This window comes from Ursus americanus, chromosome 6, assembly GCF_024610735.1.
Source record: "Ursus americanus isolate L20-20 chromosome 6, mUrsAme1.1.p, whole genome shotgun sequence".
Lineage (NCBI taxonomy): Eukaryota > Metazoa > Chordata > Mammalia > Carnivora > Ursidae > Ursus > Ursus americanus.
In genome coordinates, this window is record NC_142132.1 from 53,071,596 (window position 1) to 53,092,603 (window position 21,008).

Below are 21,008 nucleotides of genomic sequence, written 5' to 3' on the forward strand. Positions count from 1 at the left end.
GGCCTGTTCCGTCCTAACTAATACACAGCATCCTCTTGTAATGCTGAGGGGGGTGTCCTTTTTGAAGGACAATTTGGCAAAACCGTCCCGATTCTAAGTATGCATGCTCTCTGACCCGGCAATTCCACTTCCGGAAGATTCATCCTGTAGACACGTTAGGACAATCACAGCAAGGCCACACACAACAGTAAGCCGTTCATGATTGCAAAAGGCGGAAAATGACCTTAATGTCTGCTAACAGGCACAAACGTAAAAATTCAAACAAAAAACTAGTTCGATAAATGATGGTACATTTGTCAGTGCAATACTCCGTAAGTGGTTAAAAAGAAAGAGGCTGGGGCGCCTGGGTGGCACAGCGGTTAAGCGTCTGCCTTTGGCTCAGGGCGTGATCCCGGAGTTCTGGGATCGAGCCCCACATCAGGCTTCTCTGCTGAGAGCCTGCTTCTTCCTCTCCCACTCCCCTGCTTGTGTTCCCTCTCTCGCTGGCTGTCTCTCTCTCTGTCAAATAAATAAATAAAAAATCTTTAAAAAAAGAAAGAAAGAAAGAGGCAGCTCTGTAGAGGCTGATACGAAACGCTGTTCGAGACATGAGTGATACAAACAAGGGACAAGCGTGTGTGAGGTCTACCAACATCTGTGTAACACGGGGGTGGACACACACACACACACACGCTGGTACACAGACTACCTCTAGGGGAAAACAAGAAATGGGCCAGAGTGGTTGAGGGGAACTAGGAAATAGAGGTGGGGATGGGGACCCATTTTTCACATACACCTCCTTGTATTGTTTGAATTTGTTACCATGTTTATTTATTACTCTTCCCAAAGAAAAGAAAATGGTTATAGGGGCGCCTGGGTGGCTCTGTCGGTTAAGCGTCTGATTCTTGGTTTTGGCTCAGGTCGTGATCTCAGGGTTGTGGGATCAAGCCCCACATTGGGCTCCATGCTGAGTGTGGAGCCTGCTTAAGATTCTCCCTCTGCCCCTCTCCCCACTCACGCTCTCCCTCTCTCTCTCAAATAAATCAATCTTTTTTTTTTTGAAAGGAAGTGGTTAAAAAGTAAGCTAGAATAAAAGAGTATATGGAATTGTGCTCTAATCCATTGCCCTGTATACAGTTAGTGCTTAATGTTTACTTGAATAACCAAGTCCGCCTAAGGAGCTTTGTGATAAACTTAACCCAGCACAAGCAAGAGGGAGCCTGACAAAGATGGTGACTGTACCAAGTTTCCAGCGTCTTGAACCAAAGAATGTGCTTAAGCATGGACAGCAAACAATCCTCAACCTGTGAGCCAACGCCAGTAGATCGGTATTGACTAGAGCTCTGTGAGAAGACTGAGGTCACGCTTGATTGCCGCGAGAAAGAATGTGGTGTTTGACTAGTGATGTCTGCCATGCGTGTAGGATGGGAAAGGGTGGACACGTATGCATCCCTCTTACTTTAGGAGGAGCGGCCTAAGAAGGCCAGGAATCTCTGGGCCATGGAATTCTTTTCTTCCCTCATTCCTCATGTGCCCTATTATTTCCATTTTGGTCACGCTCATTACTACACAATTCTGTGCTCACGGGTGGGCTTGGGAGCTTTCGTTAGCTTGACTGATCCGCAACCGTTCAACCAGAAACGTGTGCAAGTATGCATACGTGCATGTGAGTGCATCAGACGTGAACATGTTCAGGACAAGCCCGTGGCCACTGCGGGGTACCCGGGGGTCCCCTTCAGTATGGTCACACGGCTGTCCCCTCTTGCTCTGCACCTTTGTGAAGGTAACTCCTACAGCATTTCTGGGATCGCCGGAGAGGAAAAAGCTCTCCGTGCATAAGCCCACGATCCCCTTTCTGCTCTGTCCTACTTACTGACCTTCCTCAGGAGACTTCAAACCTCTCTGTGCCTGGCGTACTGCACACAGCTTGGATGACTGTTAGGGGTACTGAGTGAAAAAAGACGGTCTCCAAAGGTTACAGATGCATGACCCCATTTATATAAAATTCTAGCAATGACAAAATTGTAAACCGAAGAGCACAGATCAGTACTGTCAGGAGCTAAGGAAGGCGTGGGGGCGGGAGGGAAGTGGTTAGAGCTATCAAAGGGCACCATGAGCGATCTCTGCCGTGCTCTATCTTGGCTGTGTCCATCAGTGTTAGTGCCCTGGCTGTGACCTTCGAAGAGAGTTTTGTAAGATATTACCACAGGGGAACTGGGTAATGGGTGCACGGGCTCTTTCTGTATTATTTCCTAAAACTGCACGTGTATCTGTAATTATCTCAACACTGAAAAAATGTAAATATTGGGGATGACGGATTGCACTTGCCATGACGAGCCCCGGGTGACGTACGGAATTACGGAAGCACGCTACTGTACGCTTGAAGCGATATCACATGTACGTGAACTCACTGGGATTAAAAGAAAAACGTAAAAAAAATGTAAAAAGTTTAACTGAAAAGAGGGGGAAAGGAAACTGGCTCTTACCACAGAGGCAGGGTTGAAAGAGGACTTTGGAAACACAGCTAGAGGTGGGCAGTAAGACTGAGCAGAAATGGCCTTCCTGGGGCAGAAGACTGAACGAGAACTGAAAAGAGGGGGAAAGGAAACTGGCTCTTACCACAGAGGCGGGGTTGAAAGAGGACTTTGGAAACACAGCTAGAGGTGGGCAGTAAGACTGAGCAGAAATGGCCTTCCTGGGGCAGAAGACTGAACGAGTTGAATCCAAACTGGATGCCTGAGTTTGGCTTTTTGTAGGACCATGAACTGGCCCCACCCCTGGGGTCTATTCATGTGCAAGGATAAGCCTGGGGGGCTTTTTTTGTGGGGGAGGCTGAGTGAGGAAGTAGAACCTGATGAGGAAGCCCCATCCTCACAGCGGGGGGCGGGGAGAAAGGGGGGCGGGCCTTGAGGGACCCACATAGTCTGTGATACACCCCCTCCCCCCCGCCCCCCCCTCCTGCCATCAGCTATAAGGCCTGGCATGGGCTCCAAGTAGGAGAGATGCAGAGGGTCCATGGGAGGCCACACAAGACTCCGTGTGTGAACAGTGCTGCCCCAGGGCCTGGGGACCCCGGGGAGAGCTCAGGAGGTCGGCCAGGCGTGGCCTTGACAATGATGTAACACTGGCACTCACAGGTTGTGAGAACCTGGGACCTCTGGGTTATCTCGGAACCGCTCCTGGGACTTACCAAGGGGCGGAACAAGCTTCAGAGCAAGCTTCAGGCTGCTTTCAGGCCATTCTGCAGTGAGGCGAGGAGGAGGAGGGTGTGAACTAAGGGGGAACCTGTAAAAAGTTAAAAGTCTGGGGAAAGTACCTAGTGAGCCTCCAGATGATAAAAGCTCAGGCAAGACAAGTCAACTCACTTGCAAAGTACTTGCTCCCGGCCACGCAGGGCAGGGGCCGAGGCCCTGGCAGCAGAGTGAGGGAGAGACAGTCTCTGCCCAGGGGAGCTCAACAGTGACGAGCTGACGCTGTGAACAAGGCGCTTCCAAGGGCTTCATGCATTAAATGTGTTCGGTCCTCAGCACAGCTCCATGAGGAAGGTGGGCAGTACCCTGCTGGCTACTAACCACCACCCCCGCCAAGGCAAGGAGAGGCCGAACAACCCGCCCCCAGGCACAAGGAGAGCCGAGGCAGTCTGGCTCCACGGTTCGGGAACGCAGCTCCTATGTGGTATCCCTGAGCAGGCAGGTGTAACGAAGCCTGGGAGCCGCACGGCAGCGGGCAGCTCCGGGGGAACTCGTCTGCCAGGACCTGTCACCTACTTGCTGTGTGACTTTGGACAACACTCTAGACCTCTGCTTGTCTCACACGCCTCAGAGAGACACACGTGACCTCAAATACAAGGTTCTTGGCGTCCTGGAAGAAATATCCTTTGAAGGCACAAGGTCATTGCTGGCCTCCCAGGAAATGGGAGCTTGCCGGCTGTCCCAGATAAGCAGCTGTTGCTGGCTGTGGGTGACAGCGAGTGGAATGCCGCTCCTGCCCAAGCCTGTGGCTGGCTTGTGGCCGCAGGCCAGATCCCAGAGGCAGAGTGGCCTTGAGGGATAGCGTGATGACAGGCAGCAGAGGAGACGGGGGACGGTGTCCCCAGGCTCCGCTCTTCCAGAATCGAGTTCAAACATGGCATTCCACCTGGGGACAACCCAGCCCATCCTAGCTTTCCTCCACCTGCCCACTCCCCCACCCCCACCTTCCCTCCTGGCCAATGGGCCCCACTATTAACAAAGGACACAAGAAAGAAGGCGGCGGGGCGGGGCTTCGGACCCACGTCTGTCTGTCTGGCTGCAAAGAGGGGCAGTGCGGGGAGGTGGAAGAGCACACAGAGTGAGGGTACTTCCTGCTCCAGCTCGGCCACTCACTAGCTGTGTGACCCCAGCTGACTGCCTCACGTCTCTGAGCCTCATCTAACAGAGTTAGTTACAGCCCTGTACTCGTCCCGTTGTAACACACCACCATCGACTCAGCGGCTTAGAACAACACATATTTATTACCTTAAGAGTTCTGAGAGTCAGAAATCCAAGATCAGTTTGGACTAAAATCAAGGCGTCCACAGGCTCGAGTTCCTTCTAGAGGCCCTAGGGGGAGAATCTGCTTCTTTGACTTTTCCAGCTTAGCTTCTAGAGGCTGCCCGCTTTCCGTGGCTCGCGGCCCCCGCATCATCGTCCAAGCTAGCAGTGGCTGCTTGAGTCTTCTTCTTCAGGCATCACTCTGACTTCCTCTTCGGTCGTCAAACTCCCTCTTCGCAGGACCCGTCTGCTGACATTGGTCCCACTGGATAATCCGGGGTAATCTCCCTGTCTCAAAATCCTTAACTCAGTTCCACTGCAAAGTCCCTTGACCTTAGGAAGTAACATGCACAGGTGTGGGGGTTCGTGTGTAGACATCTTCGGGGACCCATTATTCAGCCTCCCACAAGCACCTCCCTCATGAAATGGGGGCAAACCAATAGGAGGCCCAGGATGCTTAACCCCAGCTGGGAATGAGAATCCCTTTGAGCGCTTTTACAAAATAGCAGGGCCTGCGGTTCACTCCCGGAGATCTGGGGTGGAGGGGCCTGCAGGCTGGAATTTGTGTAAGCTCCTTAGTGACTCTGCCGGCAGCCAGGGATGGGGGTGACTCGAACAGGCACTGAATTCATGTTACTGGTCATTCTTCCTGCCCACAGCTCCTTAGCACTGAGCCTCCGTGCCCAGCAACTGCTCAATACATGTTTGTTGAATTACACGGAACTGAATCACCCCTGGGGCCTCGAACTGCCCCTGGGATGGGATAGGAGGGGTAAGTGGGTTTCTCACTGTTGCCTCAGGGCCTGAAGAATGAGGTTCTGTGGGCAGAGGCCAAGGACTCGATCAACTTCACACCCAGAAATGGCTGCCTGGGGGAGGGGGGTTGGAGTCCTTCCTCCTCCCCTAAGTCCAGTCAAGGGGGCCGCCCTGGGCAGAATCTAGTCATCAACGGGCCATTGTTAGTGGAACAGAGGGGCTCTGTGCCCATTTAACACTTCCCTCCCTCATGAGGCTGCTCCCAGCTGAGGGTTGGCTTCTAGAGGACTGCACGGCTGGGGAGGGGGCCCCAAGGCTATGAAGGGGGAGGACTGGGGGGGCTGAGAGTTCTCCGGTTGGAGGAGCAGACGCAGCTTAAAACGTAGGCGAGCCCGGGTGCTGTCACACGCGCTCAGCTGCCATTCCAGGAAGAGGTTCCAGGGAAAGCTGGGAGTCCAGCGATAGCCAATGAAACCCAGCAGACCCCAACCAGAGTGAGGGGAAACAGCTTTCCCCATGGGGTGGTCATGCTTGACTTACCTTCTTCCCTTTAAAAAACCAGAATAGGTGAAATCTGCATGGTAAATGGCACCTTTCATTGCCTATAGAGGAACAGTGTTTTCAAAAGGGCTGGGAGGGTTTTATGTTCTGTGGGTTTGGGATTTAAGAGGCAGGTAATTCAACCAGGGCTGGGCATAAATGTCCCTTTGCTTTGCAGACCTCTTCTGCATTCGGCACTTGATATTAATAGCGTGAGCTGGATTTCAGGAGACTGGTGTTTAAGATCCCGAAGGTAGTGCCTGACCAGCACCCTCAAAAATGTCAGAGACCCAAATTCTTGTATTAGCCGCCAGCGATTCTCATCTGTGGAATAAGGCAAATCCTCTGGAAGTCTCTGCCGGGAAGTACAATGCTTTAAAAAACAACCTAGGAAGGTCAGATCTCAGAGTGGGGTCCGGGGCCAGCAGGAGCAGCAGCGCCTGGGAGCTTGGTGGAAATGCACATTCTCGGGCCCCTCCGCAGACCTCTTCAACCAGAATCTCAGGGGGTGGGCACAGCACGCTGTTCCAACAAGCTCTCCAGGTGAGTCTGATGTAAAGTTTGAAAATCACTCTTCTAGGGGGATATTTTTAAACTCCAGCTTGCAAAGTTTGGTAGGTCGACCAGCTTTTTTAAAAAAGTGAACTGGAATGGTGTAGAACTGAAAATACCAGAGTGTATCCTGGGTGATAAAGATACACGCGGGCTTCGTAAGACTTGTTTCACTTCTGTATCTGTGTCTGAAGTTGTGGTCCAAAGAGTGAAAACCACGGTCATGGAGCCAGCTCCCCTTCTATAATGGGTCTGCATCAGGAGGTTTTAAAGAGCAGAACGTCTGGGTCCTCCCCCAACAACCTCCCCCCCCACGATGCCCTCATGGACATGGGGACAGATGAGTGGGGTTGCTTCGGGGCGCACAGCCTCCTCAGAACACTGGCCTAAAAGTTAAACTAAACTGTGCATTCCCCCATGTTTAGAAAACTTCCGGCCTCTCTACTGCCCCCTCTTCTATGTCTACATGCCTAGAGAAGGACGTGCGAGGAATAACTAATGCGTTACATCTGGGTGGTGGGACTGAGGGGCGAGTTTTGCTTTCTTCTCTGTATTTGTCCGTTTTACTTGAATTTTGCAGAGTAAGCATCTATTCCTATGATGAAAACTATAAAGTCATTACTTTAGAAAAGGGTCCATTGGGAGTCCATTTCTGAGTGGAAATAGAGAAAAGAAAAGGCATGCCCACGGAGGGCAGGCAGCCATTAGCCCAGGGGCCAAGCTGCCTAAGAGGCCATTGTGCCTAGTCAAAGTCTACCCTAAGGCTGAGCCCAAACCCCACGTGTCCCCAGAGCCCTCCCTGATCCAGCCCCTGCAGCCATAACCAGTCCCCCAAAGGAACAGCCCTGCCCCCCCGCCCCCCGCCCCCCACACCTGTCACCTGTTCCTCCTTAGAAAGCCCTTTTGCTCCTCCTGGTCCTCAGGCCAGCCCTGCACCCAGCCTGGATTCTTACCACCACCCTTGCCTTCATTCTCCAGATGAAAGAGTAAGGTTCAGAGAAGCTAAGCAACCTGCCCAAGGTCACCCAGCTGGAGATGCAAGGCCAAGATGTGAAGGGCAGGGTCTGCGGACATCAAATCTCCAGCACATTGCTCTCCTGGCACTATTTATTTCTCTGCCTTGCTCTACTCTTACGAATTAGAGTTAACATTTGCTATATAGCACCACATAAATATGTCAGAAAAGGAGGGAGGAAGGGAAGGATGCAGAGAGGAAGGGAGGGGAGGGGGAAGAGGGAGGAAGGGGGAAGGGCAGGGGAGGCCTAGGTCACAGTCGGTCTCATCAGGAATGGCAGTGGAGAAGGGTGGACCTGTCTGTGTGAGCCCCCACACCTAGGGGACTCTGAATATGCAGTCAGTCTGGCCGAGAGGCAGTATGTCCATCAGATCACCAGCGTGGGGCCCTGACCCCACAGGCCACAGCTGCAGGGCCCAGCCCAGCCAGACAAGAGGGGAAAATGGAGAAGAGGCAGCCGGGAATGCAGGAGACAGCTCACTTGGAAGCTAAGGGGCCACGCTGGGGCTGCGGGGGCAGAGGGATGTGGGGGCCTTTGCGTCTCATGGGTGGAGTCCAAGGTGACTCCTGGGGGGGCTGGGATGTGGCAGCCAGTACGGCCTGGGAGCGAGCACTTGCCGGCTTAGCAATGACCCCGGGCAGGGGTCATACTAAGTGTCCAGGACAGCTACTCTCAAGCTTGTGCCTCAGTCTGAAAGCGATTTCACCTTGTATCTGTTCGTACCTTTCCAATCGGGTACCGTGGGCACGTATTGCTTAATTTATACAATGTAATCAAACTAAAAAAAAAATTAAAAGCAGCTAGCAGTTTTCTACCGATAGAAGTAGAGACAAAGTTCTTTTGAGGTGAGACTCTCATTTTGGAAGTCATTCTAACAGGCCTTTGAATTTAAGTGAGGCAAAGCCAGAAAGGAAAATCTGGAGGCAATGAGAAGCAGAACTGCCCCTACAGTCAAACTTAAGTCTACTTCCCTGCAAGAAAAGTGACAATTGTCCAGAAATTGTTCCTGTAGTGGTCGGGGGGAGTAACTGGTTTGGGTCCCCTCCCTTCTGGGTGTGGGGGTCCTGGGGGCTAAGAGGGGGCAGTGTCAGGGGGACTGACCCTGCAGACTTCGTGGAACCCTGGGGGATCCCCATATATCTGTGGAGAGGGCCCCTGGAGTTGGGCTAACCTGGGGCTTGGGCATTAAAAAGGGGAAGAGGGAACCCTGAGAATCTGGCACCAGTCTGTTCAGTCACGTGCCAGGTCATCACCTAAGCCAGGTTATCTCTTGGAGGCCCTTTGTTTCCAGGCCAGGCCCACTAAGGTGGGGCTGGCTCCCTGGGGGAGAAGGGCCCAGCCCCAGAAGCCTGCCCGAGGGCCCCTATTGTTTCAAAGTGCTCCTGGAAAAATCGTAACTCATAGCCCAAGGGAAATCAGAGCTTTTTCTCTTACTCCAGAGGGTCATTCTCACAGCAACATGGGGACCCAGTGACTGTAGAATGAATCAGAAATGCTAGCCTGAGAACAGAGCTGGCCTGTACCCTCGGTGTGGGGGGGAGGCACGACTAGCTCCTCCCTCCTCCTGTCCTTGCAGAGAGAAGACTTCACAGTCTCCGTTTCTCCCCTTTCCGGCCAAAGGAGTTCAGGTGAGCCAGAAACCCTCTCTAAGCCTCAGTGTCCTCACCTGGCAGATGGGGCTAACCATGCCTCCCTCGTGAGGTTGTGGAGGGTGAGGGCACCATTCAGCACAGGGCTGGGCCCTGGCCCCTCCCCCTGCCTGGGGCGGCTGGGGCGGAGCTGGGAGCAGCCTGGCATCCTGCGCCTGCAGACGGGGCTGAGGAAGCTGGCACTCGGCCCCTCTCTTGACTCACACTCCTTTTCCAGGTCTGGCCCACCAAAAACGTCACAGGCGCCCCCTGCACCCCGTCTCCTTCCAGAGAGGTGAGTTTCACCCCAAATGGCCACGTCAGCAGGGTCTGTATGGCCAAGAAGCTCGGTGCTCCCTGCCCCCTCCCTGGAGATCCACAATCTCCAAGAAACTCTGGGGAGTGGTTCACACTGAAAGATGAAAACTGTGCTGGCACTCCCTGTCTGCCCCACACCGCTTGGCAGGCATAGGTTCATACGCCCTGCCTCCTATGACTCCGGTGGCTTCATTTTGCAGCTGGATCGTGGAGTGGCTAAGAGCACAGGCACAGCTATAGTTGGACAGCTGAGGGTTTGAAATCTGGCTGTGTGACCTTGGACAAGTCACCTAACCTCTCTGAGTTGTGTGCCCAGCACTATGCCAGGTCCTAAAGGCCTCTGCCTTCCTGCCTTCCTGAGCACTCAAGCATCCTCAGGCTGGGTGGTTTATTTGCATCAGTCTGATTGCTGGGCACACAACTCAACCAGGCTTTACTTTTTAAAAGTGATTCCAACACTGGGATGCCCAGAATTCCAATCAGAGGCCTGGAAAGGATGTACTTTTGGAAGTTCTTCATGCCCATCACCCCTTCCAGAAGCTTCTGCCACAGCTAAGCTTATGAGTAAGGGGTGGGGTGGGGATTCCAAGCAGGGAAAGGAACCCTGGGAAGGTAGGAAACAGCAGCTGGGGAGGAGAAGCCAGGACAGAAAGCCAGGAAGCTGACCTGGCCCTGCTATCCGGGGTGGGAGGGTCCCTAGCAGGACTTCGGGCACATGGTCACCAGAGGACCACAGAGGGCAGACTGGCAGGTAGGCAGCAGACACTGAGACTCAGTGATGTCATGCTTTCCCAGAATGACTCAGTGGTGCCCCTGGGCTGTGAATAGTGAGCTGTGTGCTGCGGCCTCAAGGCCTCCCTGTCTCTGTGCCCTCCAGGCTTGCAAGGTATCTCTCCTTCCCTGTTCCCTCCCGCCCTCCCTGCCCCAGGGGCCCATGACTACAGCGTCCAGGCTGCCACTCTGGGCAGTGACCCGCATGCTACCTCTGTCATGTCTCTCCAATCTCCACACAGGCAGACCCAACTGCCAGAGACACTTGGATTTCATTACTGCCCCCGACTCCTCCTGGCTGAGTGATCTGGGGTGGGTTAACCTGCCTCTCTGAACCTCAGTTTCCTCATCTGGAAAATGGACACGTGCCTAACAGCCTTGCTGGGTTGTGTGGGGCTTAGTGAGACGGTCTGTAACTACCTGGCACACAGCAGGCGCTTAGCAAATGGAAAGTATGGCATTCAAAGGCCTCGATGATCTGACCTCAACTGACTTTTCTAGCTACATTTATTTAAAAAATAAGAATAATAGCTCATTCTTCTGGATGCTTACTGTATGGGAGGCCCTGCTCTAAACACTTGTATAGGGACACTTTTATTCTCCTATCACCCCCTTGTGGTGGGTACTGTTAGTATCTCCATTTTACAGATGAGAAAACTGAGGCATAGGGAGATGAAGCACCTTGGCCACGGTCGCACAGCAGGTCAGCAGCAGGGTCCCCTTCCCTTGCAAGCAGCCCGGCTCTAGAGCCTGCAGCTGCAACCACAGCGCCATCCGCCTCATTGCTCGTCTTCATCCATCCTACAAATTAGAGTTCGGTCCAACTGGACTCCTTGCCCTTCTCTGCGTTCCATCCGAGCTTTCCCACCCTGTGCCTTTGCCCAGGCTCCCTCCTGGCAGCTGCGTGCCCACCTCGTCCGTGAAGCCCTCCCCAAGTCCTCCCTCACGTCCACCTGTGTGGGCTCATCACAGTTGGACTCAAAGGTGGTTATCTGTGCCCAAGTCTCCTCTCCCTTTCTAGCACCTTCTGCTAGCCCCAGGCCACCCTGCACAGCGTCAGGCATGAGCGAGCATGCGGTACTAATGCCCAGGCTGAAGCACCTACTGTGTGCTTCCTGGGTGGTGTGGAGGAGAACTAGCCCTCAGGGGCCCCACTACTCTGCAAGAACGGCTCGAGGGCTGCAGCTGGAACCAGCCCCCAGCCCGGGAGGCAGCCTGCCAGCTGGGCTTCCTGCTGTCTGCTCAGGGGAAAGAACTCGGCCACAGGAGGCCTGCATTGCCTGGGGGGCAGGTCTGAACCCTAGAGGGGCCGGAGGGGCTGGACGGGCTGGACACACACCCATAAGGGGACAGGACTGAGAACCACTGCTGATGGGGTTGAGCAGTGGGGCCCAGAGTGCAACCACCCACCAGCCCACCTAATTCCAAGGGGCCTCTCAGAGGGTTTCAGGACCATTGTCAGGACCCCAGCCCAGCCCACCCCAGCACACAGGATAATGACTCCAACAGGTCACATGCCCAGGGTCCCACTCCCCTGTTTCCGCCCAGTCCCACACAAGGCCTCTGGTCCACATCAGCTGCCTCCTCCAACTCACCATGACTCCCCCCAGCTCTGCCCAGACTCCGAGCACTCCCCAACGGGAGCATCCCATCCTGGGAGGGCGGACACTGTGCTACCCGGCATGGCGAAGCTTCGTGTCACCTCCATCACTCTCGGTTCCACGGTCAGATGGGGACTCCCTGGGGGTGTGGAAGCACTGGGGACACCAAGGGAAGCTAGGCAGATGCTGTCCTGCCTCACAGAGCTCACTACGCAAGGAGACCACAGACCACGAAAGCAGCAACGGCCACAGCGCGGGAAAGTGTGACGAGGGGGACGTGCAGGCAGCCACAGGGAGGGCTGCTGACCTAGGCTTCCAGAGCCGATACCCAGTGGAGGCCGGAGGCTGAATGGGTGCTGGCCACAAGAAGAGCAGGAAGGAGAGGCCGGAGAGGCCACGGAGAGCAGGATGCCTGTGTCTGAGGAACGAGGACAGTTCGGAACGGGGAACAGTGAGGACAAGGGGAGGGCTGGGGAAGGGGAGCCTGGGCCGTAAGATCCACCTGGAAGATCACAGGGCCGTGGAAGCCACCGGCATCCCGGGCAGCTCGGCACCTAGCCCAGGGTGGGGCTTCTGTCTTGCTGGAACACCCTGATCGGCCAGCATCTCCTCGCGAGTTTAAATCCCTTCTCCTGCCACCTATGCCACTTCCTGAGCCAAGGGGAAGCAGCGCTCGGCACACAGCCGGCCCTGCAGAAGAGGCCGTGGTACCGTCAGAGACGCCCCGTGTGGGTCAGCCTGGGGCAGGCCGGGGGCTCGAACCTCCACCCGCAGTGCCCCCGAAGCCAGCCTCCCCAGAGCCGCCAGGACGAAGCGACCGTCCTCTTGGCCGCGACCACGGAAGCAAGCTCGCACGCGCCAGGGCCCGGGGGCGCCGCGGCTCCGCACGCACGAGCTGGGGCCGGGCAACCTCTCCTGGCCGGCGGCCTCTGCGCGCCCGTCTGCGAAATGGCCATCGCAGGCTGCCTCCGTCACGGGCTTCCTGTGCGCACCGAGCGAGCGCAGGCCCGGAAGGTGTGAAGGGGACGTCCCCGCTCGGGCTTCCTGTGCACCTGACCGTGGGCCCCCGCGCCGCACGCAGCCGCAGGAGGAACCGCGCGAGAGCAGAGCTCCTCTCAGAACGAAACCACGAAGGGCCTGACCTTCCCGGTCAGGGGAGTTTCGGTCCCCCCCCCGCCCCGCCCCCAGTCCCGAGAGGCCGACTTCCGCTCCCTCCCAGGTGCTAGGTTGCCATCTCCTGCCTCTCGGCTACGCCTGTCCGTGACCCCGCAGCCAGGGGCCCCGGGCCGTGTCCCAAGCAGAACCTCGGCCCGGCCACGTGCCCTTGGCGCGGGGCGAGCTGTGAAATGGCTTTGCTGAAAATTGGTGCGGCCTCAGCCAGGGGGGCGGCCCCCTTTGTTTTCAAAATATTTCCTCCGATAGCGCTGCTTTGGCTCAGACCCCTTAGCACTTTCCAGAATCCTGCAGATGGTGCGGCAGCTGGAGGGGAAGGCAGAGGAGGAGAGTGGGGAAGAGCGCGCGCGAGGCGCGGGGCGCACGTCAGGCGACGGCATGGGCTCGCGCCAGGCCCCGCGTGTGTGGACAGGCACGCGTGTGTGGACAGGCGCGCGCACAGGACGGTGAACAGGTCCGCCTGGAGACGGGGGCCTGCAAACGGCGAAGCTGGGGAGCCCTCCTCTGAACCAGAACTTCCCTCAGAAGCCCCGTGTGTGCCACAGACAAGGCGGGGAGAGGCCTGGAGCTTCCTCCCATCAGGCCTCTGAGGGCTTCCCCCCACTGAACTCTGGGGTTCCGTGGCACCTAGTTTGAAAAACCCTGCTGCTAAAGGAATTCCTGCCCTTCCTCGGGGGAGTTAGTACGAACAATGTTTTAAGAGAATGAGCTTTCTGAGGGAAGATGAAATTATTTTCCTAATAAATTCTAATTTGAGTCCAGCACAGCAAATGGCACACATTCTGAGAATCAGGGCTCAGAAAGTACAAAGCGGTTGATTTCACTCACTGACAAGTTTGTGGGTGCCTCTCGGAGAAGTCTTGTGAACTTGGGTCTGAATATCTGGGGCAGAGGGTGTGTGGCGAATAATACTTGTAACACTGCCTAGTTCTCTGTACAGGCACATTTCTAAACTCCTCACAGATATGAATTCACTGACAGCCCTATTACCTATGACCTATTACCGATTAAGAAACTAAGGTCCAGAGAGGTTAAGTAACTTGCCCAAGGTCACACAGCTACTAAGCAAGGCTGTGAGCATTGCGGCTTTAGGATATGTGCTCTTAACCATTACATAATTTGCCTTTTGGCATGAGTGTGTCCCTGTGTTTGTGTATCTGTATGTGTGCACACACGCACTCGTGCCTACAAATGTTTTGGTATATAATGTCCCCAGCTGTTTACTGAACTATCTGTGTGTGTGTGGGGGGGGGACATATCTGAATGTGTGTGTGTGTGTGTGTGTGTGTGTGTGTGTGTGTGTGTGTGTGTATTTCAGCCCGTGATTATGTGATGGTCGGTGAGGATGTGAGGATGCAGCCTCTCTCCCCAGGGCTGCAAGTTATGGAGCTCACCCCCAAGTTCTCTCTCAGCAGCCTGGCGGCAGCATGATAGAAAAACTCCCTGGCCAGAGGCAGGACCCAGAGCCTCCCAGCAGGGCCTGCTCCCCAGATCCCAGAGGTTTCAGTTTGCCGACCCAGCTCAGTACGGTAACATATGATGGAAAGGCCCCTCAGCCACTCTCTGGTCTCAGCCAGGAACGGCCCCCACCCAGAGCCCTGGTTCTCCCTTCTCACTAGGCGCTACTGGGTTTTAGAGGGGTCAACTGAATGCATTGACGTTATTAAGCTATCATGAATTTGCTTCCCAGCCTATGGACATAGCAACTTACGACAGCGCTTGAGCTCCTCGAAACCTCTGGTGTGAACCTACCCCCCAGCACCCTGAGCTGATGTGGCCTAATCTGATATGACTCCAGCCAAAAGCAAAGAACCCTGACATTCTAGGTCGTCCCGAAAGCCCTTCAAAGTAAATGCAGAGGTTTTGAGGGTTTTTGCACATGTGAGCCCCACCTTGGTGGGGAGCATGAAAGGGGAAAATTAGCTTTGGTCCATCCACCCTAAACTGACATTTAAGATGCAAAACTTCATCAGGACCCCCACCATTCTCCACCATCAAAGTCCAACTCACCAACCGGGAGACCACCCTCTGCCTGGACAAGTGGGGCCAAGGCCGGAAGACTTGCTCAGATGGAGCAGGGCTGAGCGGGCACCCTAGGCGGACCTTCCTCCCTCAGGTTCCTCCTGGTCCCAGCAGCCTGCGTGCCAACCTCCCTCAGCACAAGGACAGTCCAGCAGTCCGGTCCCGTCGTGTGTTCCCTGACTTTTGAGGCTCCCAAAGTCAAGGAGGAGGGGCTGGACAGGGAGAGGGGAGGGAGGGGGGAACTGGTGAAAGCAGCCAGTGAGCCAGGTGTAACCATGGGAGGCCAACACAGAGCTTCCCAGGCTGGCCTCCGGGATGGCTGTTTACTTGTGGTATTCAGGAGAAGCTCAACTGGGAACTGGCTTACTTTCCACACTTTCCTCCAAATCCTTTCCAGAGAGTCCTCTAGAACCCCAGTGATAAATTTCTCAGGGCCCAGAGAAACCCACAGTCCTTCAGCACACTGCCATCTTTGTGGAACAGGGGGAGAGAGGGAGAGGGGGAAATGTGAAGGGGAGAAGCAAAAGGAGGAGGAATGAGGGGGTGCAGTTACTGGTGGCTGGGGGCTCCCACGGCCCGCCTGCCCCCTCTCTCCATGGTGGTGGATAAGAGTGGGGGGAGCAACCAGCCAGATTTGGAGCGATGGAGCAGAAGACTGAGCGTGTCCACCTCCAAGCACAGAACAAACAGCCCAGCTGGTCAGCGACCACCCCGCCCCCAGCCGTGGAAGCCACATGGTCAGGGCAGGACAAGCAGCATTCTATCATTTATTTAGTCATCAGAGAAGAGATGACATTTATTTCCTACTTCTGTTTAAGGAATGAAACAGAGAGCTGTTTTCCTTTCCTCCTGTGTGACTTCATGACAGGCACAGGCCTCTGTGAGCGTTTCCTCATGGCTAAGATTCCCTTGGCTCCCCTGCTTTATGACTTCCCAGCAGAGGCGCTCGCCCACGGCCCCTCCCTGGGCTTCACCCATCACCTGACAACAGTCCCAAGTACTTCCACGTCTCAGACACGGGGATGCAAAGATAAGCAGCCCCTGTCCCTCGGGTGGGGCAGCTTCTCCCCACACCCAGTCTCCCACTTCTATCCGGATATCATGCCCACTCCACAGTGGAGGCGGAAGAAGGTTCTAATACCCGCAGCTCAGCTCTGTCCAGGCTCTTAGAATCACCCACGTGGGCTTCCTGGGGAAGGTGGGCAGGGGCCAGCGGGGCAGTGCTCATTCTCTGCTCCTCATTTAAGGTTACCAGTTTTTCCTGTATATGGACAGCCTGGGCAGAGATGAGGGTGGGTAGAGCCGTGAGAGGCATCCCCCTCAGCCCTTACGGGGCATAGAGGACCAACCAGACTGAGACCACAGGCGCCCCTAAGTGCCTGCAGTTCCCTGGCTTCGTGACCTTGGGCATCCACCACACCTCTCTGAACCTCATGTCCTCATCTGTCAAGTGGGGACGATAACCACTGTCCCTCTGTGGGGCATGTGTGGGAAAGCATTTGCTAGGGACCAGGTGAGCCGTGCGTTCTCATCCCTCACCCCAGCTCTGCCCCACCCATCTCTCCTGGGGACCAGAAACCACCCCAGGGCACATGGCAGGTGTGGGAAAGACAGCCACCACACGCTGCTTTACGTTCACCAGGCGGGAGGTGGCAGGTGAGGGCTGATTTTCCCAAGAGACAGATTTCCACTCTGGTGAGGGCCGAAGAAAGAAAGGAATATAGTAACCCATTTGAGAATGTCTACCTGGCCATTTCTCCCAACCCCAAACTTATGACTTGTATGGTTACAAGTGGCAGCTTTGTCCCCACTTCTCAGATAAGCAGCGAATCATCTCTCACTGGAATTACTGCAATATCTCCCTCAATCACTTCCAAATCTCTATCATTTCCCAACTCCAGTCCTACATGGAAGGTTCTAGCAGCCTGAAGCCACCCAGACTTTGATTTCCCAAGGCCCACGGTGTAATCCAGTCTAGGCAGAGTGGGTGGAAAAGGGACTGCAGTCAGAGGCCCCAGGACCATGTTAGTTAAGCGTTAGTAAGTAGCCAGTGTTGCTTCTTTGTTGCCATGGAGAACCAATAGGGACCCTAGAGACAGCCTAGCATGGTGGAGACAGCATGAGTTCCAGAGTCAGACTGTCCAGGTTCAAATCCCAGCTTTGTTCCTCATCAGCCGTGTGACTTTGAAAGAGTTACTTAACTTGTCTAAGCCTCAGTTTCCTAATCTGCAAAAGAGCGATAGAATTCTAACTTCAGATGTAGGGCTTAATGAGATCATGTACGGAGAACTTGATTCACAGAAGACACAAGGCGGGAAGGCGATATGGGGAAGGGACTGGCTGCAGCATCCCACCTGAAACTGGAGATGGCCAAGTCCAGCTCACTCCCTCTCTCATCTGGGGTCACAGTTCTGGTGCTGGCCCCATACCTTGCTAATTTCATCACTGAGACCATTTAGATGCTTGAACCGCAGACTGAACCTAGTCACAAAGGGGTAGGGGAATGACACATTTCCTTGTGATTCCATGGCCAGGTTGTCCCATATCCTTGCACACTCAATCCCATGCCAACAGGGAATCACTCCCAAGACTGCTTCTAATCCCAGTTCCAGGAACATGAGCAGTTTCAGCTCCTCTGGGAAACTCAAGCCAGCTGGCACAGAGGAAACCACCCGATGCTCAGTGCAGGGACTGTGACTACCCCTCCACCTGCTGCCGCTACGGAGCCAAGCCCCTGCTGGAGGACACAGCCCTAGACCCTTCATGAGACCCATATCCAGCCAGGCCAGCAGGAGCCAGGAAGAAACACCCAACACCATCCCCTGCTTAGCCAGATGTAGAAATGGAGACTTTCCTGCTGCCCCTCCTAGGGGAGCATAGACCAATGATGAGATTCAAGTCGTCAGTGCCAGCCCACATGGCACCGTGAAACATGCCGCTTGGGCCACTTCTCCAGACAAATCAGACAGGGCTCCCTGGAACCACTCAGGGCCCCCTCTTCTGCAGGAAGACCAACTCCAACCCAGCTGAGGCCACCAGGCTTGGCTCATAGTGAGTCCTTAGCAAATATTAATTATTGGTGTCATTAATCATCAAACAACTACTTACTGAGTACCGACTACGTGCCAAGCACTGGGCTAGGTCCAGGACAATCCCTGAAACATCCTGGGGCCCAGCACACCAGAGCATCTGAAAGCAAACACAGCTTCAGGTGCAGTGAAAATAAATAGGGTTCCCGCATCGCCCTGGTTTCTTGGTGACCTTGGGAGCCTTAAGCATCCCCCACCCCGCGTACACACACACATCCAGGGCTGCAGTCTCCTCTGCTGGTCCTCCTGGAAGTCCCTCTGAGGAAGCACATCCGCTGGGGGTGGGGGGCGGGGTGGGGGGCAGGGTCTGTGTGCTTTCTTCACAGGCTCTGTCACTGCCACCACCCAGCTGTCCCGCGCAGCGCAGCAACCGCCTGCAGCCTTTTCCACTCTGCTCACAGAGCCCAGCACGCCGGGTCCGAGTTCATGAATCACTCCCTCCTCTTTCCCGGCCTCGCCTCCGGAAGGGCTGCGCACACCCAGACACATCACCAAGACACCGAGTTTCCACACCAGACTCGCTGCTGATGAACCCCGAGATCCGACTGCAGTATCCGCTTTCCCCTCCCCACTTCTAGCCTCGGGGTGCTGGCCACGACTTTCAAAGCCAAGACAGCCCTTCCCCGGCCTATCGCGCTTTAGGGGCTCCTCACTGGGGGGCTGCAGGGGCAGCAGACAAAGACCGTGGATTTATTTGAGGGCAGGAGGGCATGCTTGGTCTAAAGATCCGAACCCCGGCGCCCCCGGAATTGTAAATTTCGGCCTGCAGCGTGTGCGGGTCGGTGTGGCGTGTGCTCCCAGCGAGTGCGCGGTGTGTCTGTGGCTTGAATGAGGATGAGCTGCGAGTACCTGGCAGCCGTGAATCCGAGTGCGGGTTGGGTCTGGGGGTCGCGAGTGCCTGCGTGGAGTTTTCCTTGGGCCGAGAACTCCCTCTCCCACGCTCCGATTCGCCCCCTCTTCCTCCAAAGTTTGGTGGGCCGCCGGGACGGGGAAGGTTGAGGGGCGCACGGCTGGGCGGCCTTGCCCGGGCCTCGGAGGCGGTTCCGGGACGCCGGCGCCCTACTTACCCCGGCCCCCGAGCCTCCTCCGGCGGGGGCGGATCCGACTGTCCGCGGCTGGCGTCCCGAGCCGGCAGCATCCGCTCCCAACTTTGCCCTCCTCTGCGCAGAACGCGGCAGAAGCGGCTCGGTCGCTCCGATCCCTCGCGGCCCGGGCTCTGCGCCCTCCCCGGAGGCGGTGGCGGTGGCGGCGGCGGCGGGGAGGGAGGGAGGCGCGGCCCGGCCGGTTCGCACGCCGAGCGGAAAGCGGCGCCAGGCGGGCGCCGTCCTGCGCAGCGAGCGAGCGAGCGAGCAAGCGGTCCTGCCTGGCGCCCTCCCGGCTCGGGCCCGAGCCGGCGAGCGGCCCTCGGCGGCGGAGGATTCCTGAACCGCGTCCAAGGCGCCCGGGGAGCCCTCCTCCTCCTCCTCCTCCTCCTCTCCTTCCTCACCCCACCCCACCCAGCTCCCAGCCCAGCGCGCCCGGCAACTTGGGAACCGTTGGCGAAGTTGGCGCAGCTCGGGCTGCGCGCCGGCCGGGCCTCTGGGTGGAAGGAGGGGAGGAGAGGGAGGAGCTGAGGGGGGAGGGAGGGGGCCCGCCCCCGCCCCCGGGGAGCCGCGCGCTCCAGGACCCCTCTGTGGGCCTTTGTTCCGGGAGCCGCACCTCTGGCCGCCCTCCCCGGGGACTCGCTGGGGGGCCGCTCGGATCCCCCATCCCCTCCCAGAGAGGCTGGGAGTAGCTCCCGGCCCCGGGGTGGGTAGGTGGGGGGAGAGGCGGCGTGGAAATCCTCGCGGCTTCGCCCTGCCAGAGCCTCCCAAGCCATTACCCGCCTGCCAGCCTATCTCTCCTCCGAGAGATCCCTCTGGCTACGCTGGTTCTCCACCCCGAGCGGGGTGGGGGTCCAAATGTTGGTCCCCCAGGCTTTCAAAGACCACAGCACACCCTCTCTGGGCCGTCACAGGTCACCCACTCGCCTTACCGCCTTCTCATGCCTCCAGTCAAGAGTTCCCTTAGTGTGACACCAGGCAAGCCAGAAGGAAGTGGGGTCCACGCCGGCCAGCCAGGGAGGCTTTATCTTCCCACCCTTCTGGGCAGCTGGCGCCTCCCGCGGAGGGTGGGGTGGGTGCTGCTGGCCGAGGAGTGGAGGCCGGTTGCCTCCCACACGTGGGGCAGTGCCCGGGCTAGACAGCGCCCGCTCATGGGTACAAGGCCAACTTGACCAGGAGTGTGGTGAAGTGCTGGGGTTTGGAAGACAAACAGAGACTCCCTGTTAACTGCCCGAGTCCTGTGGTGCCCTGGGCTCTGGCGTTTCTTCGGAGTCTTCTCAGCACTTAGCACCAGGAGCTAATTCAGGCCCTTTAAGGCAGTGGTCCTGGCATTTAACGGGATAGTATAGGATTCAGAACAAGAAGTCGTTTCCCGTAAAGGAGAAATAAGAAACTCAAAAAGACAAAAACTTCAATATCTACACTTTGCCTCCCTTGTCATTTTCAACATTTGTAGAAAAGGAACCCAAACAGAACAGAACAGGACCCAGGCCTTCCCCCAGGGGTGAGTCCTCACAGGTGGGGGAAGTCAGAGGTCCCTGTTCATTATCTGGGTGGGGACCAGGCCAAGCTGCCCCTGGGGACTGTGGGCTGCAGGGGACCTGGGCAAAGTGCTCCCAACTGTGAAGTGAGACCTTGGTGTGTGTCTCTTTTGGCAGAAAAACCCAATGGGGTGCTTCAGTTCTATTATTAACAGCTCTGTGGCCTGCTCTGGGGGGCTAGAAATTTGGTGAGAACCGAGACCTTAAGTCACTTCCTGGGTAAGCATCCTGAGGCCCTCCCCACACGTCCTGCAGGCTTGGCTGCCATGGCCGCATCCACAGGGCCCGGGCCTCTGCTCTGGAATCAGTCTGGCTGCTCTCCAACCAGTTTCTGAAACAAGCGGGTTTCTCCGGACCCCATCAGCTCTTCTCTGAAGGGAGGGCCTCGCCTCCTTGGAGCCTCGCAGATCTGTCAAGGAGCTACTTTCA

General features: G+C 56.2%; 1 protein-coding gene across 3 annotated transcripts in view; it reads right to left on the bottom strand.

Annotated features, from left to right (window-relative positions):
• The window catches only part of CHST3 (carbohydrate sulfotransferase 3), a 34,157-nt gene extending 14,090 nt beyond the window's left edge, over window positions 1–20,067 (bottom strand). Inside the window, exon 1 of one of the 3 annotated variants that reach the window (XM_045783386.2) lies at window positions 19,971–20,067. The gene's annotated coding sequence lies outside the window, so the exon portion shown is untranslated. The other 2 variants (XM_045783384.2, XM_045783388.2) reach the window with 2 other exon arrangements.
• Window positions 20,068–21,008: the final 941 nt, after the last annotated feature.